General features: G+C 44.6%; 1 long non-coding RNA gene across 4 annotated transcripts; it reads left to right on the forward strand.

The window, feature by feature from the left end:
* The first annotated feature begins 1,419 nt into the window (after nucleotides 1-1,419).
* Nucleotides 1,420-7,084, forward strand: LOC146072296 (uncharacterized). Of its 4 annotated transcripts, none has more exons than XR_014473040.1 (4): nucleotides 1,429-1,523; nucleotides 3,808-3,851; nucleotides 5,339-5,601; nucleotides 6,756-7,084. It is a non-coding gene; the product is annotated as an uncharacterized LOC146072296 (long non-coding RNA). The 4 variants fall into 4 exon arrangements; XR_014473039.1 differs by lacking the exon at nucleotides 1,429-1,523 and adding an exon at nucleotides 1,910-2,087; XR_014473041.1 differs by lacking the exon at nucleotides 1,429-1,523 and adding an exon at nucleotides 1,910-2,074.
* The last annotated feature ends 11,619 nt before the right edge of the window (nucleotides 7,085-18,703 follow it).

An 18,703-nucleotide genomic window follows, 5' to 3' on the forward strand; every position in this document is an offset into this window, starting at 1 on the left:
GTCAGAGCGGTTACACTCTTTCAGGAAAGATCAATGCCAGGCCACGCCTCAACGCGTTTCGTCACACAGACTTCCTCAGAGCCCTCTGAAAGAGTGTAACCTCTCCTACGTGCCGCCTGAGGCTCATCTATGCGCTATACATCAGCAGTGGTGAAACCGCCGTCTGTGGTACGTGATCCACCTGTATTTTACATTGGATTTTATTACTACTTACATTGGATTTTTATTACTACTTTTAAACATTAAAACAATACTTGCACAATGGAGCGCTCCGCTTTTGTGTTTTTCTAGAAATTGTGACCTGTGCATCCAGGTGCTCTGTGAGGGTGATTGCGGGAGCTGCCGGTTCAAGATAATTGCATTTACGTTTTCATTGGGACTTGTTAGTTCCTCATAAGAAGAAAGGACTTGCGCACCAGTGTTTCTGTGATATATATATATATATATACATATATATATATATATATATATATATATATATATATATATATATATATAAAATGTAGACGGGAGGTGGTTGTTGGCACTCCATAAACTCGGATAAAAAAGAAGCAAAGACGCAGTGTGATATTCAAATATCACACGAGTGCCGCCGCCTGCTATATGTTTATATATATATATATATAGTTGCCCTCCCCTTCTATCTATCTATCTATCTATCTATCGATCTAGAAAGAGAGACAGACAGAACACATATTTATTTCAGAACTCAGCCACAGAAGCGATATCAACGGCTTTCAATTAACTGTTTTAATTAAACTCGCAGGGGAGGAGAGGTGCCCCTTTGGGAGCTGGAGCCCTGCGGGAAATGACTCCATTGCCTCCCAGAGTTCTGCCTCTGCTGAGATACCTTTCCACTTTATTTTAATTTACCAACTAATTTGACAACTTGTATTGTTTGTTAAGCAGCATTGCTTGGCAGTTAACAGATCCACATTGTAGAAATAACTGCAAAATAAATCAATGTTCTGTCTCTTTCTAGTAGACAGTGCAGGGACGTGCAGTCAGGGGAGGCAGGGGAGGCAGTGCCTCCCCTGTCATTAATGAGCAAAATAATCAAATAATACAAAGCAAAAACTTTTTATTCATTTATTATGTCATAAGTGTATTTTTTTTATTATTAACATTTTCAACCCCTTTTATTTTTTTACTGACTTAGGAGGCACCAAGAGCGGTGCCTCCCGCCGACAATGTTAAGGGTCCTGAAACAGGAGGCGGGCAGCGGGCGGGTCTGATCACCGGGCTGTAAAAGCCCATTCAAAAAAGCTGTAGATACGGCACCTGTAGAGGTGCCTCAGTGACAGGGACGTGCTTTCTGCGTATATGAAAGTACGCCCCTGTCGCTGAGGCAGATGTGATTGGGCAATCACATCTGCCTCAGTGACAAGGGCGTGCTTTCATATAGGCAGAAAGCACGTCCCTGGCTGTCACTGAGGCACCTCTACATGTGCCGTTTCTACAGGCGGTGGTCTGCTATTTGCTCCTGTCGGCCGGGCACCAGTTCAAGCTGCTTGCTCCTCACCGTATGTTGTCATTTCATTTTTTTTTTTTACTTAAAGTGCGGCAGCGTGGGTGCGGGGGCCTGCAGGGGGAAACGCGGCGGCGGACGGACTGCTGTGCGGGCAGAGGAGGTGTGACGGATCGGATCTCTGTTGTGGATCCGATCCGCAGCACCAAGCCCGTTGACAGGGTGGGGTATGCATCAGCATCAGCAGGCGCCAGCACACAGGGCTCCCTTCCTCTGATATATAACAGCGGGGATCGGGCGGCTCTCAGGACAGCAATCCGTGGCAGCAGCTCCAGATCCCCGTGCGCACCCACTTCAGCAATCCGCGGCAGCAGCTCCAGATCTCCAGAGGCTGATTGTCGCAGATGCTGAAGTGGGTGCGCACGGGGATCTGGAGCTGCTGCCGCGGATTGCTGTGCGGTTACATGTCAGAGGAAGGGAGCCCTGTGTGTCTTCACACTACTGCTGGTGCCTGCTGATGCTAGGAGACGAGTCCGAGCTCTGTGGTCCCATGCTGCATCCTCCCTGCTCCGCCAGCTGCGTGGTTCAGCAGGGTCTATGTATCCTGTAAGTATAGCCTGTAAGTATGCTATATATAAGGGGGGGGGGGGGTGGGTGCAGACATGGGGGCTATTGGTATTAATAATACTATGGGGGAGGGGGCTGTTTATATTAATAGGGGGGGGGCAGACATTTTAATTAGAGGACATGGGGTCTGTTATTATTAATAATAGTATGGGTGAGGGGGCTGTTAATATTAATACAACTAAAAGGTGGGGGCTGTTGAGTATACTACAGGGAGGGGGCTGATATATAATAATTAAACTACAGTGAGGGGACCAGGGCCTGATATACCAATAGGATGAACAGGCAGGCTGCAGCCTAGAGCTCTGTGTGGTGTACTCTCAGCTCCTATGCTGCTGAGGGGCTCAAGCCAGCACCGACAGACATTTGAAAAATGGCTCCTGCCCACCAGCCTATCAGAGCTCACGGACCGGAAGCCGCAGTTAGCGGACCTCTGCCGGACCATCAGCTCCAATTGGCTCACTACCCTGTGCCATATTTCAAATGACCATCAGCGTTTGTATGAGCCGCTCAGCAGCATAGGTTGCGGCTTCGTGGAGCCAGCACCAACAGGCCCTGTGGGGAGCGCTGGGTCCTGGTTGCTTCTGCCTTGACAGGCAAGAGCTGCTCTGAGGGTCTCTGCTGCTTATGAAGGTGGCAGCTCCCACACCTGCCTGTCAGCGCATAAGCAACCCAGACCCAGCGCTCCCCACAGAGCCGGTTGGCGTTGACTCCACCAAGCTAATGCCTCACCAACCTCTAACCTCACCGCACGTCACTGAGACAGTGGACAGAAGAAACCCCATTGGCTGTTACATGGAACATACAGTTCAAAGATTTGCTCCCTGTCTGTTGCTAACACACTGGATAAATAAACCATTAAGACATCATAGAACAAGCAAGCACAAAGACTGCTCTAACTTCCCAATGTCGGTGAGCCACTGTGCAACATCATATGGTAGACCAAGCTTGAACTTTAAGATAAGAATGTCAGCACTCCAGACGCGGCTCCTAAGTTGAAAAGTAAAACTATTTTCATTTATTTAAAAATAAATAAACTATAACATTTCTTATGCATGTTAACAAAAACACTATTCTCGTCTTCTGCAAATACTGTAATATCATATTGCGTGTAAATATTTATCCCCCCAACAAGTCCTAGAAAAGAATTTTCACCTGCATTGGGGAAGTTTAAAGGAACACAGGGGGAAATTTACTAAAGGTAATTTGTAAAAAAATACAGGTGCATTTGTATCCAGAAATACACTTATTTTTTACATTTACTATCCCAAAAATACGGCATTCGTATTCGTATTTAAATGTCAAAAATAAGTGTATTTCTGGATACAAATACACCTATTTTTTTACAAATTTCCTTTAGTAAGTTTCCCCCACATTGCTTAGATTACATGAGACTGCATGCTATCCAATCATACCCTAAACTGTTATTTATTTATTTATTTACTTTTATTTAGGTGTTTTGCTGGGGATGCATGGATTATTATTATTTTTTTTACAAATGGAGTGGGAAATAAGAGACCCTGTGGAGGGGTTTGATAACAAATAAGGGGCATGCTGTAGGTCCGATGGCATGTAGAGGGGAATGTGGATTGGAATGGCATACAGAGTCATATGGGGGCTTGAAATTTGAGACATAAAATGGTTTTAAATGTACTGCAGGTTTTGTTTTTGTTTACTATGACCCTTCACCTAATGAAAATACACTATTGCCATAGGGATACTGTCACCTGGAAGAGGAGATACAAAGGAAGACGAGAAAGTAGGTTTCACTGGCTAGGCTAGAAGTGTGTAGGGGTTGTGGAACCTGGTTGGATAAGGGAAGGCTGTGCATATATTGTAAGCTTGCGAGCAGGGCCCTCCTACCTGTGACTGTCTGTAAATACCCAGTTTGTTGTATCACTGTCTCCTATTGTAAAGCGTAACAGAATATGCTGCGCTATATAAGAAACTGTAAATAAATAAATATTATATACCTATTATGCTGTCAGATGAAATTTTCTAAAGAGCAGGTCAGGCAGTTGCCCATATCCGATTCTAGCTAATATTTGTAACATACATTTGATAAATGACAGCCACAATCTGATTTGTACTCTTTAGAACATGGGTCCTCAAACTGCGGCCCTCCAGATGTGGTGAAACTACAAATCCCAGCATGCCTTGCCACAGTTTTCCTATAAGGGAGTGTTAAAACTGTGGCAAGGCATGCTGGGAATTGTAGTTTCACCACATCTGGAGGGCCGCAGTTTGAGGACCCATGCTTTAGAAGGTTCGCTGCATCTCCCATGAATCCTAGAATAGGTTTAGTGATAGTCTGACAGTCCAGCACTAAGGGTCTAATTCAGACCTGCTCACTGGGCTGCAAGCAATGCGAGCCGATGTGTACCCTTACACAACCGATCGCATGGGGGACGCACGTAGGAAAAATCATTTGATGTTAGTTCACCATCAAATGATTTTTTTCCAGCCTTCGCTCTGAAAAATAAGTCTGTACTTTTTAGATGTATATTATCCGCCAAATTGGGGGTGGGTGCTGATGTCATGTGATGCCACCCGCCCACCCCAAGAATGCATGAGTACAGCTATGTTCGCAGGGGTACACCCAGCATTTCCATGGGCAAGCCCACAGTTTTTGTGGGCAGTCCCACAAAATGCTGGGAGGTCCCCTGCATCCGGCTCATCCCCGCCTCCTTCCTGTCCAACCTGTTGTGAATGCACCAGCAAATGTGAAACTTGCCGAAGGCATTTGGTCCTAGGGTTTGCACATGTGTATATTTGCCCATTCACAAACCTCCGCCATCGGGGGGTTCGCAGTGGCAGTGGGGATGGTAAGCTGAGATCCAATGGCGTAAGTTTATCCAAGTGACCCGGAGTCAAGATATATATAGTTGCCCCTCCTTCTATCTATCTATCTATCTATCTATCTATCTATCTATCTATCTAGAAAGACAGAACACATATTTATTTCAGAACTCAGCCACAGAAGCGATATCAACGGCTTTCAATTAACTGTTTTAATTAAACTCGCAGGGGAGGAGAGGTGCCCCTTTGGGAGCTGGAGCCCTGCAGGAGATGACTCCATTGCCTCCCAGAATTCTGCCTCTGCTGAGATACCTTTCCACTTTATTTTAATTTACCAATTAATTTGACAACTTGTATTATTTGTTAAGCAGCATTGCTTCTTGGCAGTTAACAGATCCACATTGTAGAAATAACTGCAAAATAAATCAATGTTCTGTCTCTTTCTAGGAGACAGTGGACAGGAGAAAACCCCATTGGCTGTTCCAAGTAACATACAGTTTAAAGATTTGCTCCCTGTCTGTTGCTAACACACTGGATGTACTTAGATAAATAAACCATTAAGACATCATAATGATCATAGAACAAGCAAACACGAAGACTGCTCTAACATTCCAATGTCGGTGAGCCACTGTGCAACATCATACGGTAGACCAAGCTTGAACTTTAAGATAATAATGTCAGCAATCCAGACGCGGCTCCTCAGTAGAAAAGTAAAACTATTTTCATTTATTTCATGAAAAATAAATAAACTATAACATTTCTTATGCATGTTAACAAAAACACTATTCTCGTCTTCTGCAAATACTGTAATATCATATTGCGTGTAAATCCTTATCCCCCCAACAAGTCCTAGAAAAAAATTTTCACCTGCATTGGGGAAGTTTAAAGGAACACAGGGGAAATTTACTAAAGGTAATTTGTAAAAAAAAATAGGTGTATTTGTATCCAGAAATACACTTATTTTTGATATTTACTATCCCAAAAATACGGCAATTCGTAGTCGTATTGATGTGCTATTAATACGAATACGAATTGCCATATTTTCGGGATAGTAAATGTCAAAAATAAGTGTATTTCTGGATACAAATACACCTATTTTTTTTACAAATTTCCTTTAGTAAGTTTCCCCCACATTGCTTAGATTACATGAGACTGCATGCTGTCCAATCATACCCTAAACTGTTATTTATTTACTTTTATTTAGGTGTTTTGCTGGGGATGCATGGATTATTATTATTATTTTTTATTTACAAATGGAGTGGGAAATAAGAGACCCTGTGGAGGGGTTTGATAACAAACAAGGGGCATGTTGTAGGTCCGATGGCATGTAGAGGGGAATGTGGATTGGAATGGTATACAGAGTCATATGGGGGCTTGAAATTTGAGACATAAAATGGTTTTAAATGTACTGCAATTTTTGTTTTTGTTTACTATGACAGTGAATAGTGAAAATACACTATTGCCATAGGGATACTGTCACCTGGAAGAGGAGATACAAAGGAAAACAAGAAAGTAGGTTTCACTGGCTAGGCTACAAGTGTGTAGTGGTTGTGGAACCTGGTTGGATAAGGGAAGGCTGTGCATATATTGTAAGCTTGCGAGCAGGGCCCTCCTACCTGTGACTGTCTGTAAATACCCAGTTTGTTGTATCACTGTCTCCTATTGTAAAGCGTAACAGAATATGCCCTGCGGGAAATGACTCCATTGCCTCCCAGAGTTCTGCCTCTGCTGAGATACCTTTCCACTTTATTTTAATTTACCAACTAATTTGACAACTTGTATTGTTTGTTAAGCAACTTGGCAGTTAACAGATCCACATTGTAGAAATAACTGCAAAATAAATCAATGCTCTGTTTCTTTCTAGAAGACAGTGGACAGGAGAAAACCCCATTGGCTGTTCCAAGTAACATACAGTTTAAAGATTTGCTCCCTGTCTGTTGCTAACACACTGGATGTACTTAGATAAATAAACCATTAAGACATCATAATGATCATAGAACAAGCAAACACGAAGACTGCTCTAACTTCCCAATGTCGGTGAGCCACTGTGCAACATCATACGGTAGACCAAGCTTGAACTTTCAGATAATAATGTCAGCACTCCAGACGCGGCTCCTCGGTTGAAAAGTAAAACTATTTTCATGAAAAATAAATAAACTATAACATTTCTTATGCATGTTAACAAAAACACTATTCTCGTCTTCTGCAAATACTGCAATATATTGCGTGTAAATATTTACCCCCCCCCCCCCCCCCCCAACAAGTCTTAGAAAAAAATTTGGATTTACCTGCACTAGGGAAATTTGAAGGAACACATTGCTTAGTTAATGAGACTGCTTGCTGTTCAATCATACCCTAAACCAGGGGTTCCCAGTCTTTTTCGAATCACGGCACCCTAGAGTATCAGAATTTTTCCACAGCACCCCTAGGCGCCCCCCCAAAAAATATAAACTTAAGTAGATTGTGTTTACATGTGCTACTTAGGGTCAGTTATGTGGTAAGGGGCAGGATTTGCTTCTGATTGTACACATATTTTATGATTGGCAGCCACCAGCACTGGTTTTGTCCATAAATAACTCATCATAAATAAATTGAATTAGTCCTAGACCACCAACTCGTGGCACCCCCGCAAGTGTCTTGAGGCACCCCAGGGAGCCACGGCACACAGTTGGGAACCACTGCCCTAAACTGTTATTTCTTTATTTAATTTTATTTAGGTGTTTTGCTGGGGATGCATGGATTATTATTATTATTATTTTTTACAAATGGAGTTGGAAATAAGAGGCCCTGCGGAGGGGTTTGATAACAAACAAGGGGCATGTGGTAGGTCCGATGGCATGTAGAGGGGAATGTGGATTGGAATGGTATATACAGTCATATGGGGGCTTGAAATTTGAGACCTAAAATGGTTTTAAATGTACTGCAGGTTTTTTTTTACCATGACCCTTTACCCACCCTTCTGTTATATCTGCTGTCTGAGAATTTGAAAATGAATAGGTGGTAACCCTAATGAAAATACAAGATGAGAAAGTAGGTTTCACTGGCAAGGCTACAAGTGTGTAGTGGTTGTGGAACCTGGTTGGATAAGGGAGGCCTGTGCATATATTGTAAGCTTGCGAGCAGGGCCCTCATACCTGTGACTGTCTGTAAATACCCAGTTTGTTGTATCACTGTCTCCTATTGTAAAGCGCAATGGAATATGCTGCACTATATAAGTAACTGTTGATAAATAAATAATATATTATATACCTAATCTGCTGTCAGATGAAATCTTCTAAAGAGCAGGTCAGGCAGTTGCCCATATCCGATTCTAGCTAATATTTGTAACATACATTTTATAAATGACAGCCACAATCTGATTTGTACTCTTCAGAAGGTTCGCTGCATCTCCCATGAATCTTAGAATAGGTTTAGTCTGACAGTCCAGCCCTAAGGGCCTAATTCAGACCTGCTCGCTAGGCTGCGAGCAATGCGAGCGGATTTGTATGCTATTGCTTACACATCCACTCGCATGCGGACGTACGTAGGGGAAATCATTTGATGTTAGCTCACCATCGAATGATTTTTTCCAGCTTTCACTTACTTTTTAGATGTCCATTATCCGCCAAATTGGGGGCACGCGCTGATGTCATGTGACATCAGCTGCCAACCCCAAGGATGCATGAGCACGCCTGCATTCTCAGGGGTACGCCCAGCATTTTCATGGGCGCGCCCACTGTTTTTGCTGGGAGGTCCCCTGCCTCCACCCCATCCCCGCCTCCTTCCTGCGCAACCTGTTGCGAATGCCCCGACAAGTGTGAAACTCGCAGAAGGCGTTTGGTCCGAGGGTTTGCACATGTGCATAATCACGCATACGCAAACCCCCACCAGGACTGCTATCAGAAATTGTGGTGCCTGGAACTGACAACATAGAGATATCCCCCCCCCCCCACCCCATCCCTGGTGTATTATAATAATTTACTGTACCTTTTAACATTAGCAGCATAGGAGGGCGGATGGAAGGGCGGGCACATGCTGATGCAACACGCACTGCGGGTTCGGCTGTGTAGTGATGGGAGGTGCTGGCGGCCATGCGGGCTACGGGGACAGAGTTGACCAGGCCCTACCCTCTGTCAGAGCGGCGGGGCCCAGAACAGTTGTCCCATAGCACCCCGCTGATGGCGGCCCTAACCCCCACCATCAGGATTGGGGGTGAGTTCGGACCTGAGCAAAGATTACAGCTGCCCCAAAATTGCAGGGTTGACAAAAGTAAGAAACACATTCAGAGAATAGTTTCTGCTCCAAAATAATATGTTGGCATTAATAAATGTATTATAGTTTTTTCTTATTTATATATTTTTCATTGTATTGTAGTTTATTGTCATTTAGATTGAGTTTATAGTAACTTTGTATTTAGGTTTAGAATAGGTAAATGTTGCAGAATTTCCCCATAGTTATAGGATAGAAAGGCTCTTTTTATTAACGCATAATCAGAGAACCGTTATTTCCAAATGACGCTGGGTGACAAGTGTTTCAATTTACATTATTAATGGAACATTGTGGATGACATTATATAAGTAAAATAGTCCTAATGTACATATGGTAATGTATAGCTACACTTCGTTCTGCTAACCTGAATAGCTTCATGTTTCAATAAGTTTTTACTGAGCGGATCAGGCCTATAGTACAAACTGCAGCAAGGTCAACCAGAAAACTATCAAAAAAGAAAATTGGCACAGTAGAAAAAAGTATAAAAAAGAGACAAAGAGCTGAAAAATAGCTTAAAATAAAATAGTCTAATAATGAGTGGTTTAAAGGTTGGTTACTGGGGTGTGGACAACTCTTGTTGAATGATTTTAATGTTTTCAAAATTAAAACATTAATGTAAAATAGTCCCTTATCACAGATGCTGGTGTTACTTGTCAGCAGCTGTAACCAGTGCGGACGGACGGCATGGCCGCCCTGGATAAAGTGTTTATGTGTACACCACTATTTGATGACGGGTTCCAGATGACTGCTCGACAGTAGAGATCCAACGTTTGAATCCCGACTGCCGGTTCTCCGACAGGGGGGATCCAGACTCACAGGGGCTATTCTCCCTTGTGGGGGTCCACGACCCCCATAGAGGAAGAATAGAACCTGTGGCGAGTGCAGTGATCCCGAAATGGGCTTCTTTGTGCTTGTCCCTCTGTCAGATCACCGGCAGTCGGGATTCCGATGTCGGTATACTGACTGTTGGCATCCCCCCTGTCGGACCGCCATACCACATCCATTTGATGACACCCTGCTTGAAGTAGCTTAGGTCTATTTACTTACTACTCTCTTTTTCACTCCTGTCCTCCTTTTCAACTTGCAAAATCCATGTAGGTGGATCAAATGGGAATGATATCCATGATTTAATCCACAGCCTCTGCATTAACTTCCAGTTTATGATAGCTGACAAAACCTTTGCAGTTTGATGTCTTTGGGCCTGATTCTGAGTTGCAGACACTGCCGATAATGGATGTGGTATACAGTTCCTGGGTCCACAATGTCAAGGTCAACAGTAGATCAACCACTAAAGGTCGACAGTGACTAGGTTGGTACCTAAGAATGGTCAAAATACCCTAGGTTGACATTAACAGGTCAACATGAGTTTTTCCCATTTTTTTTTTAAAGGTTCCTACTTTACTATCCAAGTGGGCATAGAGTGAGAATATAACAGTATGACGAGAGCAGCGAGGCACAGTGCCCGAAGCATGGTGAGTGCAGTAAGCCATGCGAGGGAACGCGGTACACTTATACGGTGTCCATGCCAACTTATGTCGACCTTATTCCTGCTGAGCATGTCCATGTCGACCTGAAACTTGTGTCGACCTGCCAGTGTCGACCTAGTGTATGTCGACCATTCTTAGGTGTTGATCTATTCACTGTCGACCATTAATATTCGACCTAGTGACTATTGACCTAGACATTGGGCGGTATTCAATGAGCCTGATTCGACATTTTTTTATGGCGAATTTGTGCTGTTTGGCGAATTTCTGACTAAAACGGTGAATCACCCTATTCAATGACCACATGGCGAATACATTTCAAGGTTTTTTTCACCATGATTCACCGAGTAGCAATCGCTATCTTTTTATGGTGAAGTGGAATGTGAACTTTTAAAATAAAGTGTTTTGTTTTTTACATTTGGTGTCAAAAAATCAGGAATTTTATTCTGAGGAGGGGCATGCTATTTTTATTCATGTGCTGTAAGCACATGAATATATATTTAATTTAAAAAAAAATATTTTATTTTTTAAATTTTTTTTTACACAGCAGCCAGCAGGGGGCGCCGGAGCCGAGCCGCTCATTACATATTCATATATTCACTGCACCCGATCGTTACGATCGGGTATAGTAAATATAGGTCCCCTGCTGGCACCCCCGGGGGGCAGCCTGTGCTGCCTGGCACCCGGGGAGCCCACCTACCCCCCACAAAGTTCTGGGGCAGGCAGAGAGACTTCCATCTCTCTGCCTGGCACCGTCCTCAGGCTCCCTGCGGCAATCGCTGCAGGAGCTCATATTCGCCAGTCAGGGGCAGCGAGCCCCTGACACGTTGAATACCGGAGCCCGCCGGATCCGGAACGTGGCGAATGTGCAGCGAATCCTAAAAAGGATTCGCTGCACCTCGCAGGTATTCTCATTGAATACCGCCCACAGTCTATTATCTATACTGTAACCAATGGATGTACAGCAGTGGAGTGTACATCTGAGTCACGCCGAGCATGGGTTCCGGATTGGTAACGTAGCGTTGCAATTCTGGAGTACATTGTCTGAAATGTGTTGGAAATGTTCAGTGTGGGAACGCCCAGTGTTTCATGGGCATTCCCATAAAAACCCTGGCCATTCCCATGTAAATGGGCCAGTGACGCAGGTGCGCGAGGTGGGCAGCGGACGTCAGCGGATGTCAGCTGCCCACCTGCTTCCCGTACAGGGCACCCGCAGATTGAAGACACCAGAGAGGTGTCTTCCATCTGCGAGCGTCTGCAAAATCATTCAATGGTTTTGTCCTCGGCGGGCGGGGGGGCGGCCATTCGTGCAGGCGGCGTATTTATGACACGCAAAGCTGTGAATTTTGCAGCTTTGCGTGTCAATCAGAATAAACCACATAATCCCTTTTCTGGCTACAACACCTCCCCCCCCACAGCCCTTTTCTGCCCGCTTCCTGATCCCTCCTCCCCCTGCACCCAGCTCCAGCCCCTACAGTGTACGGCTAGTTAATGTGGGCTGGTTCCTCCTCTGGGACCAGCTCTGTTCTCTTCTCACCTCCCACTTCATATGTTTCTCCCCTCTTCCCCAATAGATAGACTTCTTCCCTGGAGAAATAGCAGACAATTCCCCTTGAGCCACCCGGGACCTTCCAGGTTGCTAGCATCACACAGGGGTGGGGCGGAGCCGCGCCGCATCATTGTGGGGCAGAGGAGGCGTCAGCACTTGGAGCTGACGCTGCCTCCTCACTATAGTGTAAATTCCAACCAGGGTCTTCTATTAACTCAGGTCGGAATGCTGGGTTCCTGGATCATGTTTTCCCTTTTGGCACTTTCACACTGCAAAGAGACCCGGGTCGGACCGAGGTTATTTGTGCGATGTTAAAAGGGTATACATAATCTAAACTATTTTGCAACAACTTGAATTTTAGAGAAAAATACTTTTTTTTCAAATGTACTGTATGCATTATAAAAACATTTTAAAACTACAGTATGATCTCATTTATAAACGTTTTACGGTAATCACTTTTATTCCGTTTTTTCATTTATAAGTGGCTTGTTCATACTTTTATGCACTTTTATTTTCGGCATTACAATTCCTTGGAGCTTTACAAGCTAGCAACCGCAAATCATTTGCATATATTGTAAACAAGCAAGTGTACGTTATTTCAAGCTATCAAAAGTTTTTCTAGAAACTACGCAATAATGGGCTAACAAATTGTGTAATTGACATAAATGACGTTTGTCATATTAAGGAATAATGAACAATGGTATTAGAAGAGTGCTTGTAAGTGGGAGGTATTCTCACAAAAAGCATATGATAAGGACATACAGTATGAGATAGTGTTGTTCTATGCTTTGACCTGTTTCCTAATAAATTGACAAGTGACCCTAAAGTCTGGGAAAAACGAAAAGTTTCTGGGGCCAAATTCTCACAATTCGCATTTCAGATGTGGTTCTCATGAGATAAATTTGCCTGCATTGCGATATTATAAAATATTGCAGGAATATGTTAATATTGCAATATTGGGTTGCCAGGACATAGATTGTGAGAAAGCTCTGGCACGACAAATAAGTAAAGAAATGGCTTATTGCGTCTGTCAATCCTGTGCTGTTCTGCTGACTGGGTGGCATGCAATGCGGAGAGCAGAGGGGGGATTAGGCTGTGTGTCAAGGTGGCCGACATTCTCCTTCTGGCAAGGGTTGAGAGGTCAGAAGGAGATAGGGAGGACTAGCACAGACTCTCAGCAGGATATTTCACATTACAGTATTCAAAACCAACATTTTGTATATCATAGGACCTGATGTCCCTAAGAATTTCCTCGTTGGTGGTGCTCCCATGAGTCACAATTGCTATGTATCACTAAGAAGAAGAAAAAGGGTGACTCTTTTTGTCGGGGCACGACTTAAAAAATTAATATATGATTGTATATATTTTTTACTGACTTGACCCTATACCATATTCGTTGGGGAGAAACTATTACAGAAAATAATTTTTTGTTTTTTTATATATATGCAGTGTTAGTGTAAGTAAGTGTATAACGATTTTACTAGTATTGTTTATCACAGAATCACAAATTAATGTGAATGTATCAGCCGTGATCACTTCATGATCTCAATATAGGGATATTCTCCCATGAGGCATCAATTGGCCTGGCTGATATTTTAATGGAGTGACAATACTAAAATTGGTATAAGTGAAATTAAAGAAATTGTGCAATCAATAATTGATTGTAGTGAGTTTAAAAGTTAAAACGGCGAAATATCTGTTTATCAGGTGCTTTGTCACAGGGGGATTACCACAGCATATGGTTCTGTGGTATGTGAAGGTAAATACCTAAATCTACTGGTGTTTTAATTCTTGAGGATTAATGCAAAGATAAGTATCGATAGATAAAGGATTTTTAGCTGATTTCCCTTAGTCTCCAATCTTTCCTACTTTCTGGCCGTGTGTCTCAAAGACAGTGGACGGACCAGATGAGGGGATGATTATAGTGGAGACCTGTGGTCGGATCAGTGGAAGGAAGGAAATAGGGATCTGCTGTTGGAAACCGGATCCAGTTTCACCCCTGATAGTTTAACCAGTGCAGAGGATCACCCTGGTACCGGGACCAATGAGAGTCCCTGATACCCCTTTCCCACTGCAGGCTTTACACGTGTAAATGCCGTTTTTTTAGCCTTTTTAAACGGCTAGAGCTGCAGTGGGAAAGCTCCAGGTTGCTTTACACGGGTAACAAATACCGGTTTTTGTTACCCGTGTAAAAAGCAGTGTTTTTACCGTGTAATAGCCGTTTTTTCGGCAGTGGGAAAGGGGTAGCCCTTTACCCGTTAAAAAAAAAACCGGCATGGGGTCCCCCCCCACTGCCGAAACCAGCACCAGGCTGAAGGAGCCGGGGCTGGTAATAAAAAATCAGGAAACCCGACAAATAGGGGTTCCCTGATTTTTTACAACCAGCCCCAGGCTCCAGGTCCGGGGCTGGTTCCCAAAATACGGGGGACAAAATGACTAGGGGTCCCCCGTATTTTAAGAACCAGCCCCAGGCACAACCAGCCAGCAGGGTAATGCCACAGCCGGGGGACACTTATGATATAAGTTCCCGCGGCCAAAGCATTAACCCTACCGACCAGTCAGCCTGGCCAGGGGCCCTGGGGGAGTGGGGACCCCCCCAATAAAGGGGTCCCCCCCCTCCAGGACTTACCTGACCAGGCTGAAGCCTGGTGCTGTCCCCGGTGACCCTGGAGCGGTGGTCACCGGGCTGATGGTATTGTGTAAAAAATAGAATAAAAACCATTGTCTTTTACTGGTGAACTATGAGTCCCAGCAAGCCTCCCCCGCAAGCTGGGACTTGGAGAACCACAAGTCCCAGCCTGCGGGGCATTAAAGGGCCCGCTGGGTCTTGTAGTTCCACAGTAAAAGAAAGAGTTAAATAAACACACTGACACACGTGAAAAATAAAAGTTTAATACATACATAACACATACATACTGATACTTACCTATCTTGAGCCCGTAGGTAGCCCTGGTCCTGATGTCCTGGTCCGTGTCGGCGTCTGTATCCAGTCGGCATCCCTGTCGGCGACGGCGTCGGCGGTCCGGAGTCCGAAGAAATCCATTTGGGAAGCTGTGGAAGGAAATCCTACTCACCTGTCCCAGCGCGACGTAGTCCAGGTAAGGTCTTTGCAAAAAAAACAAACCGACACCCGAACCAGACCGGACTGACGGAGACGCACGTGTGTTTGTTTACATCGTGCGGCTCCGCCTCCCGAATGCCGCTATTGGCCGCCTTGCGGCCTAGCGGCTCCTGATTGGCCGCTAGGCCGCAAGGCGGCCAATAGCGGCATTCGGGGGCGGAGCCGCACGATGTAAACACACCGTGTGGCTCTCTGCCTGTTCGCTTGGTTCGGGTGTCGGTTTGTTTTTTTTGCAAAGACCTTACCTGGACTACGTCGCGCTGGGACAGGTGAGTAGGATTTCCTTCCACAGCTTCCCAAATGGATTTCTTCGGACTCCGGACCGCCGACGCCGTCGCCGACAGGGATGCCGACTGGATACAGACGCCGACACGGACCAGGACATCAGGACCAGGGCTACCTACGGGCTCAAGATAGGTAAGTATCAGTATGTATGTGTTATGTATGTATTAAACTTTTATTTTTCACGTGTGTCAGTGTGTTTATTTAACTCTTTCTTTTACTGTGGAACTACAAGACCCAGCGGGCCCTTTAATGCCCCGCAGGCTGGGACTTGTGGTTCTCCAAGTCCCAGCTTGCGGGGGAGGCTTGCTGGGACTCATAGTTCACCAGTAAAAGACAATGGTTTTTATTCTATTTTTTACACAATACCATCAGCCCGGTGACCACCGCTCCAGGGTCACCGGGGACAGCACCAGGCTTCAGCCTGGTCAGGTAAGTCCTGGAGGGGGGGGACCCCTTTATTGGGGGGGTCCCCACTCCCCCAGGGCCCCTGGCCAGGCTGACTGGTCGGTAGGGTTAATGCTTTGGCCGCGGGAACTTATATCATAAGTGTCCCCCGGCTGTGGCATTACCCTGCTGGCTGGTTGTGCCTGGGGCTGGTTCTTAAAATACGGGGGACCCCTAGTCATTTTGTCCCCCGTATTTTGGGAACCAGCCCCGGACCTGGAGCCTGGGGCTGGTTGTAAAAAATCAGGGAACCCCTATTTGTCGGGTTTCCTGATTTTTTATTACCAGCCCCGGCTCCTTCAGCCTGGTGCTGGTTTCGGCAGTGGGGGGGACCCCACGCCGTTTTTTTTTTTTTAAATTCTCCCCCCCCCCCTATCTTTACACTGCTTAAACGGGTTTTTAAACGGGTAAGTGTGAATGTGACAAAAACAGCTTTTAAACGGTAATTTACCGTTTAAAAGCTGCAGTGGGAAAGAGTCTTTATGGCTCTTACCCGTTTAAAGACCCGTTTAAAAAAAACGGGTCTTTACCCGTGTAGGCAGTGGGAAAGCAGCATGAGATAGAAAAGGTGACAGTCCCAAATAGGAAAGATATATCTTACACCTGCTTATTATCGGTAACATACAGCAGTAGAATATGTCCCTCACTTAAGCACTGATTGAGTAAAAATTGCTCTTAATTGCTATAATGCATCCTCACCACAAGTATAGTATAGTCAGTCGCTACAATGTATATGTTTTAACATAAGAGATTGGTCCATACATTGTATCCTCACATAATAGACTGGGTTAATTCCAGCAACTTAACTATAACAACAATGTGAAAAATCAAAAACAAAGAAATTGATACTCAGACAGCCTTCACTGGATCAAGGGTTGAGAGGTACAAAATGTAAGATGCATCACTGTGCTGGGTGAGTGGCAGTTATCAAAAGATATCACTGTATTGGAAGTGGAGCATGTCAGGTGGCAGGGGATTTCTTCAGTGTGTGTGAGACATATTGTGTAGGGGACATTACAGTGTGTGGCATAATGTGTAATGGGCACTACAGTGTGTGGCAAAATGTGTAAAGGGCATTATGGTGTGTGGCATAATGTGTAATGGGCATTACGGTGTGTGGTATAATGTATAAGAGGCATTACAGTGGGTGTCATAATGTTTAAGGGGCATTACTTTGTGTGGTATAATGTGTAATGGGCATTATGGTTTGTGGTATAATAAATAAGGGTCATTACAATGTGCAACATAATGTGTAAGGGGTATTACAGTGTGTGGCATGTGTAAAGGGTTTTACTATAAGAAGGAAAAATGACAATATAATGTAAAGGGCGTGAATATGGAGCAAAAATATAGTGTTATGCAAGGGCGTAACTACCGAAGGTGCAAGGAGTGCAGCTGAAGGGGGCCCATCTTTACTGTCTAAGTAATATATTTTACATACATTTATCGGGTGCCAGTCAGGGTCCCGACAGTCAGGATCCCGACAGGCATTCACCTGACGTTGGGATCCCGAATGTCAAAACACCGACAGCCAGATTCCCGATGGCCACCCACTATTTTCCCTCGTGGGGGTCCACGACCCCCATAGAGGGAGAATAGAATAGGTGGCTCGCAGCTTAGTTGTGCTCACCATGCTGTCTGGGTCCAGCCAGTCAGGATCCCGACGTCGGGATAATGACTGTCGGGATCCCGACTGTCTGACCCCTATACCACACCCCATTTATCACCATCAGTTGGTAAATAGGAGCCCTTACAAACTTTTGCTGGTGTTATGGTCCCCATGAGGACTAAATTGGGCTCTGCCCAGGAGTCACACTCTTCTGCGAAAAATAACAGCTGTGGAAAATAACCCACAGCCACCCAGCAGTCTCAGGTAAAACTTGGAATATCGGCACCCAGTCAACAGATAAGGAGGAACTCCAACCATCAGACCACCATCAATGGGAGTAAGGTTGGACTGCAAAGCTCCATGGAGTCACTAATCTGACATGGATGACAACAGTGATGTGGCGCATATAGAGGTAAGATTAGGGCAGCCGGATTTAGTGGCGCTGAATGACGGACTCTGTGGCAGTGGGCAGTCCCATCTGCGTCAGTCTACAGCTTCCACTAAAGTGATTACCTGTTTTTTTTATCACCCCACTCTCCATTTTATCACTTTTGAAGCTTGGCCCCAAGTGTTACTGAATGTTATATGATAAGTCACATCTGTATGGTTACAGTCTGTCCACAGTAACTAGGATAAGCTGATGTATGTTGTCCAATCAGATAAAAATAACCCAAACAGGTAAGTTTCATTATACATCCGGAACTAAAAATGTTAAATATCCTAACAGCAGATGTGTGACCTCTAGCATGTAAAACATAACAGCTTAATTATCTTATCACACTAAACCTGAAATAACGACTCGGAGACATAGGTTTGGCAAAAATTGTTAGCTGAATTTATTTGAATAATTTAAGCTAATTTATTTGATTGATTAATTAATGGTGACCCAGAAAGAACGTATCTTAACTAAGCTCCACCCAAAAACTAGCATACTTAATCCAGCCTAATTTAATAATTGGTATCGGCTCCACCTACTGCATTGACTACCCAGCCAGCTGGGTGGGTTCGCTGTCCCCGAGCGGGTGATCTATCGAAGACCTAAGTCAATGAAAGGCGAGCGGACTGAAAACAC

Source organism: Crinia signifera, chromosome 4 (assembly GCF_055691185.1).
Source record: "Crinia signifera chromosome 4, ASM5569118v1, whole genome shotgun sequence".
In the NCBI taxonomy this organism is placed as follows: domain Eukaryota; kingdom Metazoa; phylum Chordata; class Amphibia; order Anura; family Myobatrachidae; genus Crinia; species Crinia signifera.